This window comes from Scyliorhinus torazame, chromosome 6, assembly GCF_047496885.1.
Source record: "Scyliorhinus torazame isolate Kashiwa2021f chromosome 6, sScyTor2.1, whole genome shotgun sequence".
NCBI lineage: Eukaryota > Metazoa > Chordata > Chondrichthyes > Carcharhiniformes > Scyliorhinidae > Scyliorhinus > Scyliorhinus torazame.
Window position 1 is genome coordinate 283,990,189 of NC_092712.1, and position 12,054 is coordinate 284,002,242.

Here is a 12,054-nt window from a genome sequence, read left to right on the forward strand (position 1 = left end):
TAAAGCAAAGGTGATATTTCTGTTTCTCTGAATCCAAAGTGCACCACCTCAGACTTATCTATGCCACTTAACTGCAAGTTTTAAAATATCTTCTTGTATTATGCTGCATATTTGCAACATGTTAGAGAAATCCTCTAGTTGGGCATCATTGTGAAATTTAACATGGAGTTACTTTGTTTCCAGTCCTGAATCATGAACCGTGAATTATGTATAACCGGGTTCCATCATTGATCCTGTGGGACACAGTTTTATAACCTCCTCCAAATAACATATGTTTTACTCTTGCTCGCCACTTTTTATTTTTCAGCCAATTTGCTTTGCCGCCCGTCTCTACGAGTCCTCACATCTGTTGTGAGCCTTTCATGGGGCTGGCTCGGGTTTTCTGAAATGGCCAATCGGTTCAAAGACAATATGGGAGGGTCAGAAAATGGCCTTCACAGCAACGCCTACGTCCCACGAAAAAATACATTTTTAAAAATCTCAAAGGGAAATAGAAGGATATGGTAATGGTAGATTGGGAGGAGGTTCATGCACAGTATAATACACCAGCATAGATCATTTGGGCTGAATGGCCTTTTTCTGTATCATAGATTTTATATAATTTCCTGTGTTGGCTTTGATCTTAGCTCCAGCATTGCACAACTGTGTCAGTCAAGAAAAATATGGGGGTATATCTCAGTGGTAGGGCATTTGACTACAGATCAAGAGGTCTCCTGGTTCAAATCCAGGTGCCCCCTATGCTGTTTGGCTGCCATGTCTGCTTCATTGCAACTATTTAGAAAATCCTTACAGTAACTATGCATGCAGCCGTCATCTGGAAAACACTTTCAAACGTCATCTGCTGCTGAAAGTAAAGTGGATGCTTTCTTTCTAGGGGTTGGTTTAGCACCGTGAGCTAAACAGCTGGCTTGTAATGCAGAATAAGGCCAGCAGCGCGGGTTCAATTCCCGTACCGGCCTCCCCTAACAGGCGCCGGAATGTGGCAACTAGGGGCTTTTCACAGTAACTTCATTGAAGCCTACTTGTGACAATAAGCGATTATTATTATTAAATAGATCCTTAAGATATTGGTATAAACCCCATTGGTTCAATATGAAACTGGGCAGAAAATATTTTCACGCACCATCTAATCTGACAATTAATTTCATTAGTAGCCAAATGATCCATTTCTCTTTAATTGACCTGATGACTTCAGCTGCATAATCATATCAAGCTCTCAAATACATAAAGGGGAGATTTTCTATTGCGCACTCCTGGCACATGAAAGGGGCCACGATATTGGGGAAAGTAACACCCCCAACTTGTGATGGAAAGAGGCAAAAATGTGTGAGAAAGTATGGAGTTTAATTTGGTGAAAAGGGGGACGAAATGGATACTGTGCTATCAGTCACAGTGTGTTTGGAAGTAAAATTTTGGCCTAATTGTAAATTGCTCTAATTTGAACTTCTGGAGGTGCTAAATCAGACACCTGCAGCTTTAATACGGAGGTGCTGATGAGATGCAATTTTAATGGAGCAGTGTCACGTGGTCTCCAGATGCCACTTCAAATGGACTCCAGATGCCACTTCAAATGAAAGTGTGGAGCGAGCTGGTTGTCACACACTGACTCGGGGGCTGAACGAGAATGCGCGCGGTGTGCGCGGATTGTTGGTCAGAGCACAGGAGGCCCTGGTGCAAGATATCCAGAGGAGGTGGGATGGTCTGTACCTAAAAGGGGGGGGGTTGGAGACTGTAGTAACTTATGCTGCTGTGCCAGGCCTCACGTCCTCCTGTCATGACTGTCACAGGCCAAGGGAAATCCCGGCAAGATGCTGATGACCAAGCTCTTCCCGTCTCCTGGTGAGCGCTAGAAGGTAGAGTAGCACAGCACTCTTCATTTTACTTGAAGTAGAGTACTTACGGTACACACATGAGCAGGGTAAAGTTTAAACAAAGGCTGGGATTTTCCAGCTCTCCCTGCCAGAGGGATCTTCCGGTCTCACTGAAGGCGACCCCCAGCAATGAAATCCCCGGAGCAATGAAAATGGCCATCGACTTCAGCAAGACTGGAAGATCCCACCAGCAGCTAATGGTGAGCCGCCTCTGCCACCAGGAAACACCCCATGAGTGGGCAGAAAATCCCAGCTAAAGCCTTGCATTGAGTTTCTAAAGTTCTCCTCAAATCCCCAGCAGCAATAGTGGATAAGGAGCTTTAAGCAATGCACAAAATGCTCTACATAGGTTAGTTTAAACCTGTTCAGCTGGTCACTGTCAGCAGAAAAAGTCAGGCCTGGTCATCAAAGTGTCATTTAAATGCTTCATGATCCTCCTAGTAATTCCCAATGCAAGCAAGAACTCCTTGGATTGGATTTGTTTATTGTCACGTGTACCGAGGTACAGTGAAAAGTATTTTTCTGCGAGCAGCTCAACAGATCATTAAGTACATGAGAAGAAAAGGGAATAAAAGAAAATACATAATAGGGCAACACAGCATATACAATATAACTACAAAAGCACTGGCATCGGATGAAGCATACAGGGTGTAGTGATAATGAAATCAGTCCATAAGAGGGTCATTTAGGAGTCTGTTGACAGTGGGCATGAAGCTGTTTTGAGTCTGTTCGTGCGTGTTCTCAGACTTCTGTATCTCCTGCCCGATGGAAGTAGTTGGAAGAGTGAGTAAGCCGGGTGGGAGGGATCTTTGATTATACTGCCCGCTTTCCCCAGGCGGCGGTAGGTGTAGATGGAGTCAATGGATGGGAGGCAGGTTTGTGTGATGGACTAGGCGGTGTTCACGACTCTCTGAAGTTTCTTGTGGTCCTGGGACGAGCAGTTGCCATACCAGGCTGTGATGCAGCCTGATAGGATGCCTTCTATGGTGCATCTGTAAAAGTTGGTAAGAGTCAATGTGGACATGCCAAACTTTATCAGCGTGACATCTAATGGCAACTACATCAACTCTAACAGTTCAAAACTGCATGTTCATGAGGTGCTGTGGGTCGCAGTGGCGGGTGTGGGTCATTGACCAGAAACTAAACTAGCAAAAGACTTGGAATTCTGCAATGGGTAACTCACATCTTGATTCCCAAACCCTTTCCTCCCATCATTTAGACAGCATAAATCAGGTGTCCAATGGAATACTCCTCATTTGCCTGGATGAATATAGCTCTAACAACACTAGAGTTCAACACCATTCATGACAAAGCAGCCCACTTGATTAGCACCCCATTCACCACCTTAAACATTTAGTCCCTCCACAACCAGCACAGTGCAGTGTCAATAATGTGTACCAACTACAAGATGCACTGCACCAACTCACCGAGGACTCTTTGACAGCTCCTTCCAAATCCTCGACCTTTCTTCCTAGAAGAATAAGGGCAGAAGGCACTTGGAACTTGCAATTACCCTCCAAATCACACAACATCCTGTTTTGGAAATATATTGCCTTTCCTTCACTGTCACAGGAACTTCCTGCCTAACAACAGCACAGTGTTGGGTACCTACATCACGAACTACAGCTGTTCATGAAGGTAGCTCAAAGCTACCTTCTCAATGGACAATAGGGATTGGTAATAAATACTTGCTGTGTCATCAACACACCCATCCTGAGAATGAATATCCTGAGAATGAATCTATAAATAAATGCTTCAGCTTAAAATTCCAACTTGGCCACCTGAATGGAAGCTGTTTAGCACCTAAATTATCTTGGGAAAATTGCACCCTATGGGAGAGATTTTCCCGCATGCAGACCAAGTGCTCCCGCCAATGGGAAAACTGGATTGATTCCCGCTGGCGCTAGGAGTGCCGAATAGATGAGGCAAATGGACTATCACTCTGCCCACGTGAATCTCGCCGGATTTCCTGCAGCCCCTCAATGTCCTTTATGTCCCCTCGGATAAGGCAGGACATAACAGGAGGTATATAAGGTGACAGGCGGGGGGCATGCCCAAGATACACACCCTCACCTCAGCCCCTTTGAGGAGAGGGCCATTGAACTCTCCATGGAGGCAGAGGAGCAAGCAATGATTGAGAGGTTGGCCTGCGTAGAGCGTCCAGATGTCCTATCTCAAGTGAGTCTCTCATCTTCCGCAGTCTCATCATTCCCAAAAGCTGACCCCGTGTCCTTTGTCTTCCAGGATCTCCACCAAATATATCATGGTGCAAACGCACACTGATGGACACACAGTGGTACCAATCAACGTACACAACACCGCAGCCAATCACCAGTGAGAGCACACACACTAGAAAGACAGGGGGCATCAGAGTTCCCGCTCATTCGAGTAGCAGCTAGCTAAGAGCACAGAGCTCACAGCCTGCAACACAGACATTCACCATGTGCTGAGTGCATCAACTGGTTAGGACAAGGCAAAGGTCTTTAGTTAAAGCTAGTATCGTATTTATCCACAGTTCAAGTATGTTTAAATAGTTAACCTTTTAATAAAATAGTGTTGCACTACTTCAAGTGTTGGTGATCTGTATGTGATCCAGAACACCCAACACATCAAAGGCAATGTCATGTCTCAGGAAAAGGTTATCCCATCAGTGGTGCAGATATATATTCAGAGCCAGAATTTACAGGAGGGGGTGTCAACAACATTCTAGTGTTTGCCAGTCCAACTGGAGGTGTCCTATAGCCTTCACGTGCCAGCATTGTGTGACACTCAGGCCAGCATTGAAAGGAGGATATCCGCAGTGGAAAGCCTTGGGAAAGTCCAAGCCATGCAAGGATATGTCCAAGGCTTGGGTCACACTGTGATAGCCATGGATGAGGCGCAGGGAAGGAGCGAGCAGTCACACACAGACATGTCCCAGGCGCAGATGGACATTGCTGCAGCTCTTAAGCTTGGCCCAGCCAACAAGAGCGCTGGCTGAGGGCATCAGGAGAATTGGCCATAAGCTGAGATACAATACCAGTCACTGTGAATCATGTCCCAGTCACAAAGCACCATGGCTGAGGGCATCAACACCATGGTTCAGACAATGGCGGGCCTCCAGAATGGACAGCGCCAGATGACATTGAGGCTTCAGGTGCTCACCCCTGCTGCCCTTCTGTACCATGGAGTAGCCCCATGGAGTAGCCCAGGAGCCAGCAAGCACCCCATGGGAGGAGGAATGGAATCCACCCAAGGGCCTCCCGCCAAGGATATTCTGGAACTCCCAAGTAAAACCGGAAACCCCTTTTGTGTGGTCCAGCACATGGCATTCTCACTGTTATAACTCGATATTGATACTCTGTTCCCCTTTTCAAACAACAGATTTGAATTCCTTCCAGAAAGCAATTATCTCTTTAGTTTCCAAGCAGTCTGGAAACAGCTTTTAAAATGAAGATCGAGAGAGACTTCTTTCACCTGTGCAGTTCAAACCAGTCGAAACTCAAATAGAGAGTAAAATGTCACAGAGCCACAGCCTGGCTCCACCCACACAATGACATAACTGAAGCCATGTGATAAGACAAGGGGACACTCCCATGACACCCTCCCTCTAAGAAAATAAAATAAACCATCAACTCTAAAGATGGTTTCATTTTTCACTTGATTAACAACAATTAGAAACATACATTTTTTAAACAAAAACAAAAAACAGTCCATTTTAGTTCTTTTTCCACCATCAAACCTGCTGCTCTTCAGCACATTCATTTCATAGAATTTACAGTGCAGAAGGAGGCCATTCAGCCCATCGAGTCTGCACCAGCCCTTGGAAAGAGCACTCTACCCAAGCCCACACCCCACCCTCCCCGCAACCCCACCCAACCTTTTTGAACATTAAGGGAAAAGTAGCATGGCCAATCCACCTAACTTGCACATCTTTGGAGTGTGGGAGGAAACCGGAGTACCTGGAGGATACCCACACAGACACGGGGAGAACGTGCAGACTCCCCACAGACAGTGACCCAAGCCAGGAATCAAATCTGGAGCTGTGAAGCATTCATGACAAAGTATCGACTATCTTGTCCTGCCACATGTATAATTTTTTAATGAAATGGCGGTAATAATAAACTCCATCGAAACAGGCTGGCATTGTTATTCCTGAATCACTCCAAAAATGTCAATGGATTATGATCAGTATATACAATTGTTCCAGACGAATTGCTGGCACCATAAATGTTAAAATGTTGCAAAGCCAGCACCAAGCTCAAAGTCTCCTTTTCAATTGTTGAATACTCCAAGAGGTTGCTCTTATCCTTAGTCATCTTCTTGAAAGAGCATAGCACCTATACCCACATCACTCGCATCAACAGCCACCTTTGGTTTTGTATAATTTGTGGTGGCCAACACAGGAGCAGTAGTTAACACAGCCTTCAGGCCGTCAAATGCCTGTTGACACTCTTGCCGTCCACTGAAATTTGCTAAACTTCTTCAGCAAGTCTGTCAGTGGAGCAACCACTCTGCTTTTCGGCACACATTTATGGTAAAAACCACTCATGCCAAGAAATCTCACTATTTCCCTTCATGTCGACGGTATTGGAAACACCAATAACTTTTATTTTCACATCCTGTGGGACCATTTGTCTATGTCCAATTGTATGGCCAAGGAATGTGACTTGGGATTTTCCAACTCACTTTTGGCTCGGTTTACCATCAAACCTGCCACCTGTAGTCGAACAAATAACTCCATCAGATGCTTCAAATGTTCTTTCCATGTCTGGCTAAAAATCACCAGATCGTCTATGTATACCGCACAATTGGGTCATCCTGAAATGACTTTCTTAGTTAACTGTTGAAATGTGGCTGGGCGTTTTTCATGCCAAATGGCATAACTCTTTGAATTGGTATATACCATTTGGAGTCGCAAAAGCTGAAATCTCCTTTGTCCTTTCAGATCAAGGTACCTGCCAGTAACCTTTAAGTACATCCAGCTTGGAGATCAGAGCGGATTGGCCCACCTTCTCAATGCAGTCCTCCAAGCGTGGGATTCTTGTAACTGCATTAACCTTTCTATAGTCCACACACAATCATTGGGTACCGTCCGGTTTTGGTATTGTACCGTCCGGTTTTGGTATTGTACCGTCCGGTTTTGGTATCATCAGTATGGGCGAGCTCCATTGGCTGCAACCCACTTCAATTATGCCATTTTCAATTTCTTTTTGAACCTGTGCCAATTTTAAGGGTGAAGTCGATAAAGATGTTGTTTAATTGGAACAGCATTTCCCACATCTACATCATGTATAACCATTTTAGTACTTCCCAACTTATTTCCACAAAATTGCCTATGTGATATCAATAACTCTTTCAGGTCAGTCCGTTTTCCTCTGGACGCTAACTCAACAATTTATCCCAATTTTTAAGAACATCATCTTTATCCAATTTAATTTAAGAAATGTCAAATTCAGTCATCTGGATTTTGTTCTTCACTTTTGAGTTAGAATCATTAAAACCTCCTTAAAACCTTCTCCTTTTGCTCTCTTTCCCTTTCAAAATACCTTTTAAGCATATTCACATGACACACTCGGTGAGCTTTCCTCCTATCTGGCGTTCTCACCAAGTAATTCTCCTCAGTCAATTTCCTTTCAATTTGATAAGGTCCACAAAATCTTAGGTTCACCTTCCACTGGTAACAATACTCAACTTAATCTCCACTGGCAAAACTATGAACTTTAGCTTTCTTGTTCGCTACCTGTTTCATCACATGCTGTGCAACTTTTAAATATTGTCTCGCCAATTCACCTGCTCTACTTAATTGTTCCCTAAAATCTGACACGTAATCCAATAATGTAAGATCCATCTGTTCACTCACCAATTTTTCCTTAATCAATTTAAGTGGTCCTCTTACTTCATGAACAAAATTTAGTTCAAAAGGACTGATTTTGGTTGACTCGTCCCTAATTGCAAACAGTACGAATGGAATTCCTTTATCCCAATCCTCTGGATAATCTTGACAATAAGCCATCAACATTGTCTTTAATGTCTGATGCCACCATTTTAATGCTCCCTGTGATTCTGGATTGTACGCAGTTGATTTAAATTGTTTCATTCCTAAGCTATCCATAATCTCCTTGAATAACCCAGAGGTTAAATTTGATCCTTGATACGATTGTATTTCGGTGGGTAGTCCATATCTTGTAAAAATATTTAATTAACTCCTCCACAATCTTTTTAGCTGTTATATTGCGTCCTGGAATGGCCTCTGGAACCCTAGTAGACAGATTAGGGTTCATTATAGTCAAAAGATATTGATCCCCACTTTCCATTTTAGGAAGCGGTCCTAAGCAATCAATTAAGACCCTTGTAAAAGGTTCCCCAAATGCTGGAATGGGTATTAAGGGCACTGGTTTTATCACCGTTTGGGTTTCCATATCACTTGACACGTGTGACAAGATCGACAACATTTAATTACATCTTTGTGTAGTCCAGGCCAATAAAAATGTTTTTGTATTTTAGCTTGAGTTTTCCTTACTCCCAAATGATCTACTACTGGTACCACATGTGCTACTCGCAACGCCTCCGTTCTATACCCTACCGGCAATACCACTTGATGAACTTCTGCCCACTTTTCATCCGCCAGCATGTGTAAAGGTCTCCATTTTCTCATTAAGACATAATTTTAAGATTTCTCTTCCGTGTATGCTTTCTGATATATCCGTTTTATTTATTTCTCTATCTTTCTGGTGTAACTCCGCCAACTTTCCTGAACAAAAAATATCTGCCTCATCCTCCATCTGCTAGTGTTCTTTTCCAACCACCTGATCAAAAATCATTTCGGATAATTCAACTTTATCTTCACTCTGATTTCTCCTCTTGTCTTAACCTGTGACTTCTTTGCGACCTTGTTACTACATCCGGAAAAAACCCAGGATATTCGTCCTTCAACAATTCAGTTGTTTGATTTTCCACTGGCTTTTCAACCACGGTAGGCATCACTCCCACCTGTGATGCAGCTATAACATTACCCAAATAAACTGAATTCCTGGACAAGAACTCCTACTACCACTTCACCACTCTTCACTGGACTCTCCAACCTCACCTTAAATAATGGAACACTACTCTTCTCACCCCGAATTCCACATATTACCACCTTTTCTGGAAATATTCCTCCCAAACTACATAACTCCTCATCTCTTGCCATCAAAGATTGACTAGCTCCCATATCTCTTAAAAGTGTGACTTCTTTACCAACTCCTTCTGGTACACATGGGTAAACATTACCTACACAAGTAAATTCTTTAAAGAGATCTGGCACCTTCTTATCAATGGGCAGCATGGTAGCATAGTGGTTAGTATGGTTGCTTTACAGCTCCAGGGACCCAGGTTTGATTCCCGGCTGGGTCATTGCGGAGTCAGCACGTTCTCCCAGTGTCTGCATGGGTTTCCTCCGGGTGCTCCAGTTTCTTCCCACAGTCCAAAGATGTGCAGGTTAGGTGGATTGGCCATGCTAAATTGCCCATCGTGTCCAAAAAGGTTTAGTGGGGGTTGCTGGGTTACGGAGATAGGGTAGATAGGTGAGCTTGAGTAGGGTGCGCGTTGTAAGGGCCGGTGCAGACTCGATGGGCTGAATGGCCTCCTTCTGCACTGTAAGTTCTATGAGAATCACCTCTTGATCAGGCTTTACATTGTTTTGCACCTCCTTCCCTCCAATTAGGCTTTCCTTTACCACCTTAACAAACCCCACTGGCTTACTTCCCAGTGCCTTTCTTCAACTCCCAACACTGACTTTGCATGGCCTAGTTTATTACAGTAAAAAGAATATCTAAACTTTTCATTTCTCTTCCACCCTCCTGGATTTCTTTTTTAATCTGAAGTACACTGTCCTTATCATCTCCCATCACATCCCCTTTACCTTTACCACTTGAGTATTTCTCTTTTCCACAGTTTCTATCCCTCACAGGCTGAAACTGATGTCAGAAACCAAACTTTGATTTATGAATGAATTCATAATCATCTGCCATTTCTGCTGCTAACCTCACAGTTTTAACCCTCTGCTCTCCCACATGAATTCTCGCTACATCAGGAATTGAATTTTTAAACTTCTCCAAAATTATAATTTCTCCAAGAGCTTCATACGTATTTTCAAAGCCCTTATCCACCTATCAAAATTACTCTGTTTGATCCTTTCAAATTCCATGTATGCTTGACCAGGTTCTCCCTTAAATTTCTAAACCTTTTGTCTGTAGGCTTCAGACAGACACTAGTTCATGTGCACCCAAGATGGATTTTGTCACTTTGTCCTGATACTTCCCAGATACCTCCTCTGATAGTGATGCAAACACTTCACTATCTCTACCTACCAACTGTGTTTGAATCAATAATACTCACATGTCGCTGTGGCCATTTTATTTGTGTGGCGACCTTCTCAAATTAAATAAAAAAGGCTTCTACATCCTTCTCAAACCTTGGAAATATTTAAATCGATCCCCACCAAGCCTTTCACTATGACGCTCTTTCTCACTATCCTCATCATATCCTCAGACTGGACGTTTTTCTTTCACTCCGCCAGTTTTAACTGACTTTCACGTTTCATGGCCATGTTTCATGGTCTGTTTCTGAAGTTCAAAGTCTCTCTTTTTTTCCTCTCTCCTTTTTCCCTGATCTGTCCCTCCCTTTTTGTTCTGCTCGGCCTATTCGTTCTTTTTCCCTTTCCTCTCTCTCTCCTTTTCTTTTTGTTCTGTTAGGGCTAATCGTTTTTCTTTTTCCCTGATTTGTATCCCCGTTTCTCTTTCCTTTTCCCTCATTTTGTATTCCAGCTGTTTTAATTCTTTTTCATGTTCAAGCTGCTTGATCTATAATTGAATTCTTGCCATTTCCAATGATTCTGACTGTGTTGCAGGCAATTTTAAATGCTCAGCTAACGCCGCAATTGCCTCTCTTTTCGTATTTTGTCAGGCAACGTTTTTGCCAAATCTAAAAGCCCGTTTTTTAGTCTCTGTTTATAAGGCACGGTGTGTGACCATCTCTACCCTCAAAAACATCTGAGCCTCTCTGAAAGAGCCATTGTCCACAAGACACTCCCTATTTAAACTCGAATACAACACCTGAAAAGCAAACACAAATATGCTCACTCCTCAACTGTCTTTAAGTTCACTGAGCCAACCCAATCACGAAAGATAGTCATTTATCCCACGAGCCCCCAATTTTGTTATGGGCCGGAGTTTAGAAAACTCCTCAGTATATTATGGAGTTCACCTGACCTTTAACTGTTTATTGAGTTTGGCTATGATGAGTACAAGGCCCTGCCTTTCAGGTGTTATTCAACAGACTTTTTAGGCACTTGTAATCAAAAAAACACTTTATTCTAAGAACTTAGTTACCATTTGTATAAACACGCACAGCAAAACCTTTTATCAATTATAAACACAAAGACCCCACACATCTACAGTAATCTATGTATAACCCTTAATGAATTCCCCCTTAACTGTTCCAATTCAATAAAAAAAAACAAGTAAAACCAAAAGCCTCTTTTCAAAGCACACGCTATTCTCACTGTTATAAGACTTGTTATTGATACTCTGTTCCTCTTTTCTAACAGCAGATTTAAATTCCTTCCAGAAAGAAATGATCTATTTTAAAATTATCAAGCAGTCTGGAAACAGCTTTTAAAATGAAGATAAGAGATACTTCTTTCAACCTGTGCAATTCAAACCAGTCCAAACTCAAAGCGGGAGTAAAAACTCAGAGCCGCAGTGCAGCTCCACCCACACTATGACATCACTGAAGCCATGTGATAAGACATAACCCTTTCTTAAAGGGACACTCCCATGACACGGTGCTTGCCAGCGCGCAGCTACCTCCCATGCAATGTTGGTGACCTGCCTGGAGGATCTCCTCCCTGTCTGCGGGTACCGGGTACAAGATGTGCTACCTCTCCTCCTTAGAATCAAGCATTCTGGTGAGGGAGTCCTCAGAGAACCTTGGTGTAGAGGACTTAGCAGCTGCTCTGCAGATTGGATTTGGACATAGTGCTGGGGCAGCCTTTAAATGGAGTGTCCCGCTGATTGAGGTGCTCAGCTAATGGTAGGGCGAGCAAACCTGAGCCAAACCTACCATGGAGGTGGCGTGAAATCCGTGAAAAAATTTTTTTTTTTTAAGTGTCTAAAAGTACGATGGGCTACAGCCCACATTTTCCTCCCAAGGCTGCACTGAC

At 43.2% G+C, this 12,054-nt stretch overlaps 1 non-coding gene across 1 annotated transcript; it reads left to right on the forward strand.

The window, feature by feature from the left end:
- Nucleotides 1–664: 664 nt before the first annotated feature.
- On the forward strand, nucleotides 665–737 carry trnac-aca (transfer RNA cysteine (anticodon ACA)). Its single transcript has one exon. It is a non-coding gene; the product is annotated as a tRNA-Cys (tRNA).
- Nucleotides 738–12,054: the final 11,317 nt, after the last annotated feature.